At 37.5% G+C, this 19,229-nt stretch overlaps 1 pseudogene across 1 annotated transcript in view; it reads right to left on the bottom strand.

Annotated features, from left to right (window-relative positions):
- Positions 1-4,944: 4,944 nt before the first annotated feature.
- Positions 4,945-19,229, bottom strand: part of LOC308417229 (T-complex protein 1 subunit zeta-like) — a 120,644-nt pseudogene continuing 106,359 nt past the window's right edge. The window contains exons 5-6 of the transcript in view: positions 6,056-6,818; positions 4,945-5,690 (exon numbers count right to left, since the gene is read on the bottom strand). The product of the transcript in view is annotated as a T-complex protein 1 subunit zeta-like (transcript). The remainder of the gene's footprint in view (positions 5,691-6,055; positions 6,819-19,229) is intronic.

The following is a 19,229-nucleotide window of genomic DNA, read 5'->3' as shown; positions in this document are numbered from 1 at the left end:
TTATTTCAATTATGTAAATATGTTTAATCATTCCCCTTTTGTTTTTCTAATTATTTAATATTAATGTTGCTTTACCCCTTTATTGCTACAAGAAGGGATATGGCATCTTAAATGAGAGTACTTAGACAAGTGATACACAGATGACTAGATTAAAGCAGACATTTATCAGAATGCATAACCCATTTCAAAAACAAACATGCTATTAACATTCCTACTAACATGGCAATGCTGCCTATAATTGCACTTGGTGAATGTTTTGTCTGTACAAATCTAGCATATTCACAATGAACAATTTCCAGTTATCTTTTTCCTTATATAATGTCTAAGTCGCCTAATACAAGTTTTGATTATCTTGAGGTATCCATGTGAACCCATCTTGAGACTGTTATTTTTCTACGGTGTGGAATTTACACCGTTACAGTATGAACAGACTTGACCTATTCAACCTTCAACACTCTACATCTAAACCTTCGAAAAGTGTTTGTAACGGAAAGGGGGGTGTAGTTCTGAGTTCCCCATCCTGGTTCCTTTTTTTTTAAAACTCTCTCCCTGAAGTAGGAAAACTATTATGAAATACTTTCCTATTCACCAGCTCTTCAGAAGCCCCCCCCACCCCACCCCCCCGCATCTTCACTCTCCACAGAAGCATGAACCCAGTGTTGAGAGCCCGGAAGGGCCAGTCTATGACAGTCAACTCTGTACTTCAGGCATCTTATTCAAGCCAATTGCTGAAGCCTGGCTGGTCCTTTAGAAAACATGGTGTTGACTTCAATTTAGACATTTCTGTTTTCATGTAGCTACACTACAAGAAGCGTGTTCCTCTACCATCTAGTAATTTAGGTACTTTCAATATTATTGCAAACTGACTCTTGAAGTATAAGTGCCTTAATTATGTTGGTTTAATATTTTTGTGCTTAAATATTGTTATTTATAAACTAACAGTGGGAAGTGCTACAACTTCCCCATGTTTCTTTCTTATTTCGTTGCTACAATGTAAATTGCTCCGGTTGTTTGGCTGTTAAGTTTTATTAATGACATTTGTAACATTAATATTATGATTTTTACAATAGTTAGTCTTTTTCTGCAGATTTAAGGAGTAAACAATCTTTAAAAATTTTCTCTTTCGACTTCTATATTTTCCTAATTTAAACCCTTTGCTTTAGCTATCATGGGAACCAGAATGAGGAATTAATGCAACTGGTTATAACTCAGAGAAATGCGCAAATTGCCTTGCAGTTTTCATCACGAACCACATTTATAAAAAACCCAATGAAAAGTTATTGTTCAGTGTTATGCTTGCATAGAAATAAAATTACAACTAAAAACAAGTTATTAAGAAAACTGTAGAAATTACGATCTACTTTATCCAGCTTTTATTTTAGTTCTCCACTCTTGGGCAATGAGTAACTCTTCCATAATTACAAGGAAGCTTTTCTGCTTAGAAAATGTCTTGTGATTGACATGTAGGGCCACGGATTGTTAAAGCATAGCTGGGAAATCCTCAAATTCTATACAGACAATGAGTTATGTTGTCTTCCCTATAGTCAGCAGCACAATAATTACAGTGGCCTTTGAAAAATAGTCTATGTTCAATTTTAATGATAGGCATAATTTTCAAATTATTTCTAACTATACATGAATTATTATTTCTAATTATTTATTACTAAAACCCTATTTATAAATATTTTTCACATATATAACTGAAAATCCTGAACTATCACAGCACAAATACAGGGAAAGGCCAAGTAATCCTTTGAAAGCTGTGTTTGAAGACTTTGACTGGCTCAGGCTTCTCTGGGTGGGGCAGTCCACAGAGGGGAAATGTCTGAGATAACTGGGGGAGGCGAGCATTCACAGAAATCTGCAGTTCAGCTTTTAATCATGATTCTCCACAATCTCTTAAAGTAGATGGTTAGGATTTTTGTTCAATATGTATTATCTGGGAGAAAGATGAATGGTATTGGAAAAATCCATAACTCTTATCAACTGAATCATTTGCCCCTTTCATTACAGGTTAGGATGAAAAGTAAAAGGGAATCTGAGAAAATATATTCTCTGGGAGGCCAGCATTTCTTTTGCTAGAGACTGAAGTTTATCTCTTAGGAAGATGGTTCATCTAGGAAGCCCATCAAGGCAGGTGACTGTGTCTGGCTCAGAGGTCTGTTTATAACACATATGGAAAACTACTGCTTTTCACTAGTTACAGACAGCGTGGATATGTCAACCTCAGGGTTCAAATCCTCAGACTAACAACCCTAGTGACTTGATTCTGGTAGCTCAATGGGGACAAGCAAAACCTATGGAGTAAGTCGAATCCACACCTAGATCTAAACCTGGCAAGTCTCCTGCATAATGCTGGTTCCAAACCAAATCTCCAGATTAAATAGCCAGAGAATAGATCTGAACTTGAATCTTAGGAAACCTCCTCCCTCATGGCTGCTAAATCCATGGAAAATGGCTTAGAAAAAAAGCAAGCTCGTGATATCTCTCCCATGACAACTGGGGGAAAGCCGGTATGGGCCAGCGATTTTTATTCTTACCAGTCACCAGGTGTGGAAAGGCAAAGAGAAAGAGACATTTTTCTTTTCATTTTTCTTAAGTTCTCTTAACTTCATTCAAGAATTTTAACTGAGGGCCTACAATGACCAAGGAGCTTGGGGTACTCCATTAGTAATGAGACACTGGAAGCTTGGTTTATGCTATCAGCATGGAATGTGTAAAAGTGCCATGGGGTGGGTTGGTACAGGTTCTCGGGCACACTTTTTATATGAATACAGGATATTTTTTTAAAATCTCCCTTTAACTGTGTTTATTTTTGAAAAACTCATAGTATCATTTTATACTGAGTATTTATGGTTTTCTTCCACTCTCAAAATGATCCCTAATTTCTCTCCAGCTGTTGCTTCTTGACTCTTCACTCCATCCTGCATGTCTATACTTCCGTTAGTTATCATCGAAGTCATTTGAGAATTTATTTCTTACTCTGCTTAATATTTTTATACCTTTACCTGTCTTTACTTGGGATCAACTCCTCCAATCACTTTTTCGGTACCTAATTTACTCTTTGAATCCACTGAAAACTTAAGCTCTCCACTAAGTACTGTTTTTAAAATTGTTTATTATTGTTGTTGCTGCTGTTGTTATTGTACTATTTTTCATCATGTTTGTGGCTTATTCACTTTTATTTTATGACCATCATCGTTAGCTCATAACCAAGCATCTACATTATTATGGGTTGCTCTCTGGAGATTTCTCTGAAGCAGATGCCTGTAAAGGATCCTTTCCTGGTGTCAGTTGGCTCTGAAGTTTCAGTTATAAACGCTTCTTGACTATGAGTCTTTCTCTTTATACTTCATACATGTCCTACTCTGTGTGTCTGAGACTGTGTTCCTTGCTACAGTCTCTCTTCAGATAGTTTTTGCTCTTGGGTCAGACTCACTCTTTCTCTAACCATGAGAAGCTCATATTTAGCCAGACTCTAAGGTCATGGCTTTTCTCAGTTATTGTCCATGAGCAAGGTCACACCTGTATTTTACTTGAAATAAAATCTTAGTCTTCACAGTAACTGATGTACAGCACAGCTTTCTTCTGATCATGATTTCAACCACTTAAGGTTCCAGTCCCCCATGCTCTGTCGTTGCTTAGCCCACTGACTATGAAACTTCATATTATTTGTCTGTGTGTGTATGTGAGTGTGTGTGCATGCATGTGTGTGTTTGTCTGTGTGTGTGTGAGTGTGTGTGTGCATGCATGTGTGTGTGTGTGTGTCTGTGTGTGTGTGTGTGTGTCTGTGTGTGTGTGTGTGTGTGTATGCTTGGAAAGGAAGAATCTCTAAATGAACTCACATCTCTACCTTTCTACCTTGCTTCTGTAGACACAGGCTCCTCTCATCTTCAATGATACTCCAGCCACACTAATTCCAGCCTTATCCATTCTCCTTGGTCATCACGTCCTCTGTATCTTCTTGCCATGGTCTTATAGCCTTGAACTCCTGATATTTCCAAGACTTTTAATATAAAAGGGTGTTGAATTTTGTCAGTTGTTTTCTTTGCATTTAATGAGATGATCATGTGGTTTTTGCCTTTGAGTTTGTTTATATAGGGATTAAGGTGATGGATTGCCATATATTGAAACATCCCTGCATCCTTGGGATGAAGCCTACTTAGTCATGGTGAATAATCATTTTGATGTGTTCTAGGATTTGGTTTGCAAAAATTTTATTGAGTATTTTTGCATCGATTTTTATGAGGGAAATTGGTATGAAGTTTTCTTTCTTTGTAGAGTTTTTGTGTGGTTTAGGTATAAGTATAATTGTGAGTTAAAAGAATGAGTTGGGCAATGTTCTTTCTGTTTCTATTTTGTGAAATAGTTTGGAGAGTATTGGTCTTAAGTCTTATTTTTTTTAGATTCACTCTTAAGTATTATTAGAGATACTATGAAATCCATAGATTCCCAGATGTGTTTTACACTGGCAAGAATCTTACATGTTTAACGGGGAGTTGGCCGGATAATTTCAAATACATTCATTAACAAAATTATTCTTCCGAGCCAAATTTTCTGTAGCCTGAGTTGGTGAAGAACTTCCTGATTTTATTCCAAAGCTAGGCTTACAGGTATGTATCACTATGCCTTATTTAGGAGAAAACCACTACAAATTTTCGAAGAATACCTCAGAAACAAGGTAGACAACATGCTTATCTTATATAATGTATCACTGTAGCAAAAGCATCTTGTTCAGTGGGTTTAAAAAGACTTGCTCTGAGTGTTTTCAGACATTCAATGCAAAAATAAAACAAAATTTTACAGTATTATAATTTAAATAGCTGCCAAATGTCCTTTTCCTTTTCTCGAATCAATAAGAGTAAATTCTTTTGCAAATCACTTGAAGCTTGGACAAAAATAACCATTCCCCCCAATATTCTGCAGCATCACAGGCAGACATCTTCAACCCTTCAGAGAGGACATCCCAGCTCTCATCTTGGCAGTGAACACAGTACAGGAGTGAAGCAGCTGCTTCTTCACCCAGCAGTTATCCCACACGCCCATTTCTGCGGCCACCATCGGCTCACCTGTGTTTACTACAAGCTGACCGGATTCTGAATGTTCAGCCTAAACTTTAACTAATGTCTCCTGAAGGTCAAAACCAGAGTTGTGCTCAAGAACCTTGAGACTGATGAGCAAGGACTCCAGGATGAGCCCTGCCCTTCACACTGGGCTTGTAGTTAATCAGAGCTTCTTCCAGTGCCACTTCCACGGCACCTGCCCCAGGGACAACACAGCCATCATTAATATCATTTCTGACAGCCCTCAAGCCATCTCTTACTGCATCCTTGATTTGAGTCAGTGTGTACTTATTTGGTCCTTTAACCAGTAAAGTGACAGAACAGAGATTGTTATATTTCTCAATAAAGGTGAACTTCTCCTCACCCAGTGTGTACTCATAGACAAGCCCTGCATGTTCCAAACAGTAAGAATTCAGGTAATCAAAGGAATTCAGAGATATCCCACCACATCCAAGTGTCAGCCTGTCCATGTTTCTCCTCTTGGCTCTGTGCAAGGGTGTCTAAAGAAAAGGGGTCAGTCCCCTTTTGATTAATAATGACAAATTTTTTTCGGAATCACCACAGGCTTTCTTCTTCGGTTCTATGATTTTTTAACTCTATCTTCAATGAATTTTTTTAATTGAACAACTTTATTTTAAAAAACAAAGATAAACATACAGATTTTAAGCATTTTTACATAAAAGTATATGAATACATTTTTGTCAGTACTTTTTTTTTTAAAGGTTTGATAGTATGCATTAAGATCTTACTAGTTACAATGAGCATAAAGGACATGTAAAACAAGATGTAACCTGGAATTAGTTAAAGTTTCCTTGGTGTGTAAAGATTAAGCATAATGGTTTTTCATTTTCTTTTTTTTTTTTATCTTCAATGAATTTTCTTTCAACTTTTACTAGTCTCTCTCTCTCTCTCTCTCTCTCTCTCTCTCTCTCTCTCTCTCTCTCTCCCCCCCCCTCTCCTTCTCCCTCTCTCTCTCTCCCCCGCTCTCCCCCCTCTCTCCCTCTTCTGCCCTCTTATAAAAAATAATCCAGAATTCACTTCTGTTTTCTCATACTTTAAGGACACATTGCATGTGAGGATGTGGGCATTCTTTACTATTTTCTACATGTCAGGGTGTCGTGCCCCATGATCCAAAACAAGCCCTCTGTATCAGTTTCAGATTTATGCTTCATCTCCATGGTCTCAACCATGAAGAGGTTAATGGGTTCATCTTTTTTTCCTAATGACCAAAATGGAGTTCACCACAGCCTCTGTCAAGACATCTGCAAGTTCAGCATGAACTGTAGTCTGCAGAGAGGTCCTGACCACATCGATGAGTTTTCTCCGTCTATCTCTTTGCTTACTTTGACTTGTTCCAAAAACGGGAGTGCCTTTTCCTATGCAGCTTCAAAACCTTCAGTTACTGTTCTGGGATGAAGACCTTCAGAAATGTAGAGGTCTGCTTGTCTGAGCAGCTCCCTGATGATGAGGACACTGGATGTAGGGCCATCACCAGTTATGTCATCCTGGGCTGTAGCCACTTCCGCTATCAAAGAGGCCTTTGGGTGTTGAATTTGCATTTCATGAAGCAAGCACATTGCCATCTTTAGTAAGTTTGATGTCTCCAGCACCAGATACAAGTATCTTCATGGTGTCCTTAGGCCCCAAGTTAGTCCTCAGAACATCCTGTAGGCCCCGTGCCACAAAGATGTTCACCGCCAGCGCTGCCTGTGCCCCGGCCACCTTGGCCTTAGAATTTAGACTGCCATGGCTGGCCTAGTTCAGGGAGAGACCAAGAACAACTGGCTCTATGCGGGTCTTCTCAAAAAGTCTATGCTGTATTTAGTCTTCTATAAAAAGTCTGGTAGAATTCTGCACTGAACCCATCTGGTCCTTGGCTTTTTGTGCTTGGAAGGTTTTGATGACTTCTATTTCTGTAGGGGGTATGGGACTGTTTAGACAGTTTATCTAATCCTGACTTAACTTTGGTACCTGGTATCTGTCTGGAAAATTGTCCATTTCCTTTAGATTTTCCAGTTTTGTTGCGTATAGTCTTTTATAGCAGGATCTGACAACTTCTTGGATTTCCTCAGTTTCTGTTGTTATGTCTCCCCTTTCATTTCTGATTTTGTTAATTTGGATACTCTCTGTGCCCTCTAGTTAGTCTGGTTAAGGGTTTATCAATCTTGTTGATTTTCTCAAAGAACCAGTTCCTGGTTTTGTTGATTCTTTGTATAGTTCTTTTAGTTTCTACTTGGTTGATTTCTGCTCTGAGTTTGTTTATTTCCTACTGTCTACTCCTCCTGGGTGTGTCTGTTTCTTTTTGTTCTGGAGCTTTCAGCTGTGTTGTCAAGCTGCTAGTGTAGGCTGTCTCCAGTTTCTTTATGGCTGCACTCAGAGCTATGAGTTTTCCTCTTAGTACTGCTTTCATTGTATCCCATATGTTTGGCAATGTTGTGCCTTCATTTTCATTAAATTCTAAAAAGTCTTTAATTTTTTCTTTATTTCTTCTTTTACCATGTTATCATTGAGTAGAGCACTGTTCAGTTTCCATGTGTATGTGGGCTTTCTGTTGTTTTTGTTGTTATTGAAAACTGGTCTTAGTCCATGGTGATCTGATAGAATTCATGGGATTATTTCAATCTTCTTGAATCTGTTGAGGCTTGTTTGATGACTGATTATATGGTCAATTTTGGAGAAGTACCATGAGATGCTAAGAATGAGGTATATTATTTTATTTAAGGATGAAATGTTCTGTAGATATGTGCTAGATCTATTTGGTTCATAACTTCTGTTAGTTTCATTGTGTCTTTGTTTAGTTTCTCTTTCATAATATTGTCCATTGATAAGAGTGGAGTATTGAAGCCTCCCTCTATTATTGTGTGAGGTGCAATGTGTTTACTGAACTTTTGTAGGGTTTCTTTTACGAATATAGGTACCCTTGTATTTGGAGCATACATGTTCAGAATTGAGAGTTCATTTTGGTGGACTTTTCCTTTGATGAATATGAAATGTCCTTCCTTATGTTTTTTTTTCCTTATGTTTTTTGATATATTTTTGTTGAATGTCAATTTTATTTGATATTCAAATGGCTACTTCAGCTTTTTTCTTGGGATTATTTGCTTGGAAAATTATTTTCCAGTTTTTTACTCTGAGGTAGTGTCTGTCTTTTCCACTGAGGTGTGTTTCCTGTATGCAGCAAAATGTTGGCTCCTGTTTATATATCCAGTCTGTTAGTCTATGTCTTTTACTGGGGAAATGAGTCCATTGATGTTGAGCAATATTATGGACCAATTATTGTTATTTCCTGTTATTTTTGTTGTTAGGGTTAGAATTGTGTTTGTCTGACTCTCTTCTTTTGGGTTAGTTGAAAGAAGATTACTTTATTGCTTTTTCTATTTGTGTATTTTCTCTCCTTGTGTTGGTGTTTTCCATTGGTTATCATTTGTAAGGATGGATTTGTAGAAAGATATTATGTGAATTAGGTTTTGTCATGGAATATCTTCGTTTTTCCATCCATGCTAATAGAAATTTTTGCTGGATATAGTAGCCTGGGCTGGCATTTGTGTTCTCTTAGGATCTGTATGACATCTGCCCAGGATCTTCTAGCTTTCTTAATCTCTTTTGAAAAGTCTGGTGTGAGAAGTCTGCCTCTATATGTTACTTGACATTTTTCCCTTATTGCTTTTAATATTCTTTCTTTGTTTTGTGCTTTTGGTGTTTTGACTATTATGCGACAGAAGGAATTTCTTTTCTGGTGCAATCTATTCAGAGTTTGTAGGCTTCTTGTATGTTTGTGGGCATATCTTTCTTTATATTGGGAATCTTCACTCTTTTCTATACCTATTATTTTCCTGTAAGCCTGTGCATTAGCACTACTAGAAAATTAGCTCCTCCCAGCAACATCTGGGTACGTAAATCTGTGGCACAGGGTCAGCTCTGGGCACAGGTGGAAACCAGAATGATCCTGTCCCAGCATGCTCCTCAGTTCCTGTGTCCTGAGGGCTCTGGGCATGTTCCTTTTGGGCCAGGAGTTTAACAGCAGTGGTTGTCTCTCCTGTGTTCTCAGATGTGTCAGTACTCCTGTGAGACCAGCTCTCATACAGTTGGGTCTGAGTATAGAGAGTTTTAACACAGGGTCAACTCCTGGTGCAAGCGGGTACTGGAACAATTTTTTGTTCATTTTTATAAACATGTGATTCATACCAACATCGATTTTATTTCATGTAGATAGCAGGTGTACAGCACCATATGCTGAAAAGAATATTACTTTCCTAGTAAGTCTTTTTTCCTGTCTTTGTCAAAATAATTGCCCCATTTGAATTGATCTGTTTCTAGACCTTCCGTTCTGTTCCACAGACCCATGCATTTGTCTTAGATAAATCCATGCAGCCTCAATACAGGAGCTTCATAATAAGTTTAATGTTTTCATACACTATATTCTAATCATGGTTTCCCCTCCTCATATTTATGCCAGATTGTTCCCTCCTCCCTTTCTCCTATCCTCCCTTTCTAGCATGTAGTTTGTATTTTATATGTCTTTCTTTGTTTTCAAAATGTTTAACTACTTTTTTTTCACATTAATTTTAGAATTGGTTATATATAAAATATCCATTTTGGTTAAATATGTAAGTGCATTTATATGTATTTGATGTATTTATTATCTGAAATTTTCTAAGGCATGAGCATGTATGTCTTTATCTACTTAAGAGTTCCTTTGATTCTTTTTATCAGTGTTTTGTTATCTTCAGCATAAAATCTTCTATGTTGTTTTGGATAGTTTTATGCCAACTGAACACAAGCGAGAGTCATCTGAGATGAGAAAAACCTCAGTTGAGAAATTGCCCTCATGAGATGGGACTATAGGCAATTGTATAGGACATTTTCTTAATTAGGGAGGCCCCAGCCCATTGTGGACGAAGCTATGCCTGCGATGGTTCTATAAGAAAGCAGGTAGATCCAGCCATGGGGAGCAAACCAGTAAGCAGCACCCCTCCATGGCCTCTGCATCAGCTCCTGCCTCCAGTTTCCTGCCCTGTTTGAGTTTCTGCCCTGACTTCTTTTGCTGATGAACAGCAATGTAGAAGTGTAAGCCAAATAAATCCTTTCCTCCCCAACCTGATTTTGATCATGATGTTTCATCATAGCAATAGTCACCCTGACTAAAACACACATATTGCTGGATTTATACTTAAATATTCTATGGGTTGGGTGTTTAAAATATTAAATGGTATTGCTTTTTCTAAATCTTTTTTTCAATTTTATAAGGCTAAGGTATAAAAATTGACTATGTATGTCTTGAATCTTTTAATTTATACAAACTTATGGTTTCTATAAGCTTTTGTGGACTCCTTGGTCTTTTATTTAAAAAACAGCTTATTCATTTCTTAGTGAGACGATGCTTATGTGTTTGACAATGTTATATATGTATATAAAAAGTTTTGGTCATTTTTATTCCTCCATCACCATCTCTCATGCTTAAATTATTTTTTCTCGTGGTTAAAACCTCAATATGTATCCCCTTCTACTGCGTGTTTGTATATGTGCATATGTGTTAATGTGTGTGTGTGTGTGTGTGTGTGTGTGTGTGTGTGTATGTGTGTGTGTGTGTTTTCCACTGAGTTTTATTAGAGTTGCTTGCATGATCATGGGGAGATTATTTACTGAAACATAAACAATTTACCAGTGACTACACCACTAAGAAAAATTCTTCTTCTCCCAGCAACACAGTCCCATGGTTAGATATGGAACCATATCAGCCCCCTTCACTGCTTATGATAAAATGTTCACTACTTTATGTGCTATTTTGGGTAGACTGTTTAAGAAACTAAAGAAGTTTTCATCTTACTGGATGTGATGGCACACACCTTTAATCCCACCAGCAGGGAAGCAGAGGCAGGAGAATTTCTGTGAGTTAGGTCAAGGGCATCCAGTTCTAAGTAGTGAGCACCAGGACCACATAGAAAGACCTTGATAAAAAACAAAAAACAAAAAGGGAAAAGGAAGACATTTCTGTTTTGACCTTGTTTTCATTTATATTTTGCAAAATGCTTTCATTTCCTCAAATTGACAAAATCAAAGCAGGCTTTACTTTACTATATCATTAGTATAGAGCGCTGAAAAGAAACTATATCATTATCTATGAGCGCTGAAAAGAAACATCGTAAAGTCTGTTAATTTTTCCACAGAGCTTTGTTACTATTCATTATGGCTGCACCATCAAAAGCTAGTCACCAGTGAATGGCTTACTTGGTTTCACAAAACCCATACCAAATACAAGAGTCATGTAGAGTAACTGTATACGTGGTGCTTTTGTGCTTGTCCTCTTATACTGCTTCTATGTGATGTCTTTGGTTTTCTTTTTCCATGTGAGAACTTTTCTGTCTTCACAGTGTCATGGGCAGATTCTCCATTTGCTCACCCATCCATGGACACCCAAGCTGATCCTTTACCTTAACCATTGCAAGAGCCCTGCTATAAACACAGGGTAGAGGTTCTCTTTGACCCAATTTCATTTTTTTAACAGATGGCACCGGGAATATTGATTTATATTCTAGTGCAGTTCCATGTCTAGTTTTTAGGAGAAATTTACTGACATCTTCCTTAATGGCTAAATTGATTTTCATTGCCTGCCGAAAGTGTGTATGAGTTCTCCATCCTTGCTATCCTACGTTTGATATCATTGTTTTCATAATAGCTAGGCTGTGTAGGATGGGATGATACCTTATGGTAGTTTAGATTTACATTCTGGTGAGCATTTTTGTTTAATGTGCTCATTGGCCTTTTGTATAACCTGTTCTGAGAACTATCTGTTTAGGTGACTAATACAACTTCAAACTGGATTTTTTTTCCAACTGTTCTTTGAGTTCCTTTTGTATTGTAGACGCAATCCCTTCTCAGATGAATAACAAGCAAACATTTTTTTCCTTTTCTACAGACTCTTTTAACTCTATTCATTCCTTTGCTATAAACAATCTGTGAGGTATCTATGTGTGTGTGTGTGTATATACCTGTGATTCAGGCATGTGCTCTCTTGCAGAAGCTTGAGGTTAATAATGGGTTACTTCTTCTATCACTCTCTTCATTGCTGGGGTTTTTGTTTTGGGGGGGTTGTTTTGTTTTGTTTTGTTTTACCTGCTTGTTTTTTGTTCATGCTGGGGGTCTCATTATGTAGCTCTAGCTGGCCTAGAACTTACAATATAAACAAAAATGACCTCAAACTCAGATAGGTCCTTCCACCTCTGTTTCTGGGCCATGCTTGAGATGTTCCAGCAATGCTCTTGTCTCCACTTTCCCGGTCTAGCAAGCTCAGAGGTGACAGGCATGCATCACTGCGCCAGCTTTTGACATTAGTGCTGATGTTTCAAATGCATATCCTCATGGTTATGTAACGAGCATTTTACATACTAAGCCATCTACACTTTGTCTTCTTAATTCCATTTCTCATCTCTGCTCACATTGTCTGTGCTCTTTGCACAGGCTGTTCTTGTACTCTTCATAGCTTTGAGTTTTATGCTCATTTTATTTTTGTTGGATATTTTATGTATTTACATTTCAAATTTTATCCCCTACCCCCCCCTTCTGCTTGCTTTCCTGAAGATGATCCCACTACCACCTACCCATTCCCAACGCATTTCCCTTCATTGAAACAAAGGCATCCATATCAGGCTGCTGTCAGCAAGCACCTCTTGGCATCAGCAATAGTGACTAGATTTGTTGGCTGAATATGGGATGGATCCCCAGATGATGCAGAATTTGGATGACTTTTTCTTCAATCCCTGCTCTACAGTTTGTCTCTGTATTTCCTCCTGTGAGTATTTTGTTCTTACTTTTTTTTAATTGAACAACTTTATTTTAAAAAACAAGCAAATGTAAAAATTTTAAGCATTTTTGCATAAAAGTATACAAATACATTTTTATCAGTGCTTGTTTTTTTTTTTAAGGTTTAATAGTGTGGATTAAGATCTTACTAGTTACAATGAGCATAAAGTACATGTAAAACAGGATATAACCAGGAATTAGTCAAAGTTTTCTTGGTGTATAAGGATTAAGCATAATGTTTTTTCCTTTTATATTTTTTTCTTTTCTTGAACTTCATATAGTCTGTGAGTTGTTTCTTGGGTGTTCAGAGCTTTCTGGGATTAGTATCAAATTATCAGTGATTGCATATTATGTCTGTTCTTTTGTGACTGGGTTACTTAAGTACACTATCATGCCATCTGCAAATAGTGATGTTTTAACTTCTTTCTTTCCAATTTGTATCCCTTTGATTTCCTTTTGCTGTCTAATTGCTCTGGCCAGAACTTCCAGTACTATGTTGAATAGGAAGGGAGAGAGTGGCCAGCCTTGTTGAGTCCCTGATTTTAGTAGGATTGCTTCAAGATTTTCACCATTAAGTTAGATATTGGCTGTTGGTTTGCTGTATATTGCTTTTATTGTGTTTAGGTATGGGCCTTGGATTCATGTTCTTTCCAAGACTTTTAATATAAAGGGGTGTTGAATTTTGTCAAATGTTTTCTCAGTATCTACTGAGATGACCATGTGGATTTTTTCTTTGAGATTATTTATATAGTGGATTACATTGATGAATTTCCATATATTAAATCATTCCTGTATCCCAGTAATGAAGCCTACTTGATCATGGTGAATAATCATTTTGATGTGTTCTTGGATTCAGTTTGCAAGAATTTTGTTGAGTATTTCTGCATCAATGTTCATAAGTGAGATTTGTCTGAAGTTCTCTTTCCTTGTAGGGTCTTTGTGTGGTTTAGGATCGAGGGTTATTGTAGCCTCAAAAAATGAGTTAGGTAGTATTCCATCTGATTCTATCTTTTGGAATAGCTTGGTGAATATTGGTGTTATATCCCCAATAAATGTCTGATAAAATTCTGCACTGAACCCGTCTGGACCTGGGCTTTTTTTGGTTGGGAGGCTTTTGATGACTTCTTCTATTTCTTTAGGTGTTATGGGATTATTTAGATGGTTTACCTGGTCCTGGTTTAACTTTAGTATCTGGTACATGTCTAGGAATTCATCCATTCCCTGCAGATTTTCCAGCTTTGTTGAGTATAGGCTTTTGTAGTAGGCTTCTGATGATTTCTTGAATTTGTTCAGTTTCAGTCATTTTGTCTCCACCTTCATTTCTTATTTTGTTAATTTGGATACTCTCTCTTTGCCCTCTAGTAGTCTGGCTAAGGGTTTATTAATCTTGTTAATTTTCTCAAAGAAACAGATCTTCGTTTTGTTGATTCTTTCAATGGTTCTTTTTGTTTCTATTTGGTCTATTTCTGCTCTAAGTTTGATTATTTCTTGCCGTCTATTCCTCTTGGGTGTATCTGCTTCCTTTTGTTCTAGAGCTTTCAACTGTGCTGTCAAGTTGCTAGTGTATGCTCTCTCCAGTTTCTTTTTGAAACAACTCTGAGCTATGAGTTTTCCTCTCAGTACTGCTTTCATTGCATCCCATAAGTTTGGGTATGTTGTGTTTTTGTTTTTATTGCATTCTAGAAAATCCTTAATTTCTTTCTTTATTTCATCTTTGACCCTGCTATTGTTTAATAGACCATTATTTAGTTTCCATGTGTATATGGGCTTTTTGTTGTCTTTTTTGCTATTAAAGACTAGCCTTAGACCATGGTGATCTGAAAGGATGCAAAGGAGTATTTCAATCTTCTTATATCTACTGAGGCTCGTTTTGTGACCAATTATGTGGTCAATTTTCAAGAAGGTGCCGTGAGGTGCTGAGAAGGTGTATTCTTTTGTTTTAGGATGATATATTCTGTAGATATCTATTAATTCTAGTTGGTTCATTACCTCTGCTAGTTTTACTGTGTCCTTGTTCAGTTTCTGTTTCCATGATCTGTCCATTGGTGAGAGTGGGGTATTGAAGTCTCCCACTATTATTGTATGGGATGCAATGTATGTTTTGAGCTTTAGTAGGATTTCTTTTATGAATATGGGTGATTTTGTATTTGAAGAATATATGTTAAGGATTGAGAGTTTCTCCTGACAAATTTCCCCTGTAATGAGTAAAAAGTGTCCTTCCTTTTCTTTTTTGATAACTTTTGGTTGAAAATCTACTTTATTCGACATTAGAATGACCACTCCAGCTTGCTTCTTGGGGCCATTTACTTGGCAGTTTTTTCCCAACCTTTTACTCTGAGATAGTGTCTTCTTTGTCTCTGAGATGAGTTTCCTGTATGCAGCAAAATGCTGGGTTTTGTTTATGTGTCCAGTCTGATAGCCTATATCTTATTATTGGGTAATTGAGTCCATTTATGTTAAGAGATATCAAGGAATAGTGATTGCTGTTTCCAGCATTTTTTGCTTTTTGAGGTAGCATTGTGCCTGTGTGTCTTTCTACTTTTGGTTTTCTTGCTTAGGAGTTTCCTTGTTTTAACTAGAATGTAGTTCCCCTCGTAATATTGGGTTTTCCCCCCATAATTTGTTGTAGTGCTGGGTTTGTGGTCAGATATTGTGTAAATTTAGTTTTGTTTTGGAATATCTTAGTCTCTCCATCTATGGTGATTGAGAACTTTCTGGGTATAGCAGCTTGGGCTGAAATTTGTGTTCTCTTAGGGTCTGCATAGTGTCTATCCAGGATCTTCTAGCTTTCATAGTCTCTGTTGAGAAGTTGGGTGTGATTCTGATTGGTCTGCCTTTATATGTTACTTGACCTTTTTCCCTTACTGCTTTTAGTATTCTTTCTTTGCTTTGGGCACTTGGTATTTTGACTATTATGTGTCGGGAGGAATTTCTTTTCTGGTCCAACCTATTTGGAGTTCTGTAGGCTTGTTTTATGCTCATGGTCATCTCATTCTTAAGGATAGGAAGGTTTTCTTCTACGATTTTGTTGAATATATTTACTGTTCCTCTTAGTTGATATAATTCGAACTCTTCTATGGCTATTATCCTTAGGTCTTCTCATTGTGTCCTGGATCTCCTGGACATTTTGGGTTAGGAGCTTTTTGGTTTTTGCATCTTCTCTGACTGTTTTGTCTATGTTTTTAGTGTTGTCTTCGGCCCCCGAGATTCTCTCTTCTATCTTTTGTAGTCTATTGGAAATGCTTGCATCTGTGACTCCTGATTTCATTTTTAGGTTTTCTACCTCTAGGGTTGTCTCTTTTAATGTTTTCTTTATTGTGTCCATTTCCGTTTTAAATTCCTTCTTTTGTTCCTTCATCTCTTTGGTTCTGTTTTCCTCTAGTTCTTTGAGTTCTTTGAGTGTTTTTCTTGTTTCTTCTTTAAAAGCTTCTATTTCTTTATGCTTTTCCTCCCATTCTTGTTTAAGGATCTCTATCGTCATCTTGAGGTATGATTTCGGGTCTGTGTCTTCTTTTTCTAGAGTGTTTGGCATTCTGCTGTTTGCTGTGATGGGAGATCTGGATTCTGGTGTTGCCAGGTTGTCTTGGTTTCCCTGGGGTAAGTTCTTTCGCTTTCCTCTTGACATCTTGCTGTCTGTATTTATACGTGATCTTGTTGTCAGTGATTGGTTCTCGCCTCTCCCTTGTACCTGGCCTGTGTCCCTGGATTGCCAAGTGTTCCTGGTGGCAGATGGCCTGAGTGTTTATTCTGTATGCAGCATGGTCTGCTGGCTGATAATAGACAGTCCAAAGCAATGTTCCTCCTTCCGTGAACCAAGCAGGGGAGGTAGGGGGTGCACTTTCTGCTCACTCGGCATAGACCTCTCAGGTTCCACAGCGACTTGGCCACTTGGAGAACTGTCTCACTAGGCCTGTGTCCCTGGATCTCCGCTGTTCCTGGTAGCAGATGGCCTGAGCGCCTGTTCTGCACACACGGGCCACCGGCTGGAAACACACAACTCTGAAGCAGGGTTCCTGCTTCTCTGAACCAGTGGGGGGGGGGTGGCGCACTTTCTGTGTGCTTGGCAGAGATCTGTCTGCTCCCCAGCTACTCGGAATGCCTTCTCACCTGGCCTGTATCCCTGGATCTCCACTCTTCCTGGTGGAAGATCTTTGTTCTTACTTCTAAGAAGAACTGAAGCATTCACATTTTGGCCTTCCTTCTTCTTGAGCTTCATGTGGTCTGTGAATTGTTTCTTGGGTATTCTAAGCTTTAGGACTAGTATAAACTTGTCAGTGAGTGCATACCATGAGTGTTCTTTGTGACTTGGATACCTCACTCAGGATATTTTCTAGTTCCATTCAAATGCCCAAGAATTTCATGAAGTCATTGTTTTTAATTGCTGAGCAGTTATTGTGTAAATGTACTACATTTTCTGTATCCATTCCTCTGTTAAAGAACAGCTGGGTTCTTTCCAGCTCCTGGCTATTATAAATAAGGTTGCTATAAATATAGTGTCCTTGTTGCCCAGGAGTGGTATAGCTGGGTCCTCACGTAGTACTATGTCCAATTTTCTGAGGAACTGCCAGACTGATTTTCAGAGTGGTTGTACCAACTTGCAATTCCACCAACAATGGAGGAGTGTTATTTGATCCACTTAGTGATGTGATCTCAGCCATCTGGGAGCTATAGCAGGAAAACATGAGATTAAAGCCAGCCTGAGCTACATATATATTCAAAAGTCTTCAAGGTTAAGTGCTTGGGTAGCTAAGTCAGAGGGCCAGAAGTGGCCCTGGCTTTTCACCGGTGTTCCATACTCCAAGCCCTACCACCAATGTCATTATTCTCCATCAAATGTTAAGCTTTATTTTGAAATATATAATAGCACAAAAGTGTGAAAATAGGTGCATTTTTATGTGAGAGCATCCACATCTCTACATAAAAACATCCACATTCTTTTTCTTTTACACAGGTTGCCATTTGTTTGCAAAGTCATGTATGTTCAAAATTGTAGCTTATTCCACAATTAAATATTAACTGTGTTGTAATTATTTTCAAAAATGAGAATTGTGTAGCTTCTCCAGGATGTATATTTACATTGAGTGGCAATGGAACAATTACCTAACTCCTGTAAGCCACACTTTTCTGACCAGTAAAACCAAGAACAATAATCATGCCTGCTTAGGACAACTTCTTGGATTTAAGTGTGCCATTTATTAGACAGTCTGCCCAATGACTCATAGCAAATGGTACAACCAGTTTTGGTCCAGGGGGTGGGGTAAGATCTTTTTATTTGTCTGTTTGTGTTTTGATTTTGGAAGAAGTGGAGATTGAACATGGAGCCTTATACGAGTACTCCTCCCCTGAGCCATATAGCCCATCCTTTGACTTATTTGCCGTGTTCTCATCTAAATTATTAACCTCCACACAACAGTATATGTGTTAGAAATAAAAAATAGAAAATAGTTTTTTCTATTGGGAGGTATATCTCTATATCAAAATACTTAGGCTTTCACTTGGGAAGTTAGCCACTGAATATTCTTTCAGCAGAAACTAAAACATCGAAGCAGGAAATACAGGAAAATTACTTCAGAGTCATGTATAGAATATATTAGAGAGGTTGTAAGAACTCCAGTTGCTTACGCCTTTCTTCAACCACTACTAATATAATTAAGCTGATAATTATGAACAAATATAAACATTCATATCTAAAGAGATTGTCCTGATTTTTTAAGTTAAAGTTAGTCCATAACAATTCTTGCCTTTAGTAACTGATCTATGAATAATCTTTGTGGAGCCAAAGAATGGACAAGCAATCAAAGAAACATAAAGAATCAAATGTAATTTTGAAGATGGCCTTGATTTAAGAAAGCAATTTCCCCAAGAATGTAGAGCTACAATATAAAGCTTAATAATCCTTCAAAATAAACCCACCTTATAGTAGAGTTGGAAGATTTACTCTTCTTTAACCTAGAATTTTTCATTATTTAAACATGAGAACCATCAGTATTATACTTTCATGTCTGCAGATCAAAGCAAATACATAATTATCTTAAGTCACTGTGAATTCATTGATGCTTTAAAATAAATTGGTACTATATAATAGCGCCATATACACACATATTAGAACAGTGTGTATGAACACTTATCTAAAACCATATCATTTAATTAGTCTACGTACAATGACCAATATTTTAATAAATTCAAGGATCTTTTGTAATAAATTCAGGGCCACCTAGGAGATTGAAACATCTAAGTTTTCTTATATAATAATACTATCTTCAGAAATATCAAGGGTACTTATCATTGCAAAACTGTGAAAAGAATGAAAAAGAAAACAAAATTCTCTTTTCAGTACAGTGAAGCCATTAAGAACACTGGCAGGCA

The sequence above is a fragment of the Micromys minutus genome (assembly GCF_963924665.1).
Source record: "Micromys minutus genome assembly, chromosome: 1".
NCBI classification, from domain to species: domain Eukaryota; kingdom Metazoa; phylum Chordata; class Mammalia; order Rodentia; family Muridae; genus Micromys; species Micromys minutus.
This window is presented reverse-complemented; position numbering and strand designations above follow the sequence as displayed.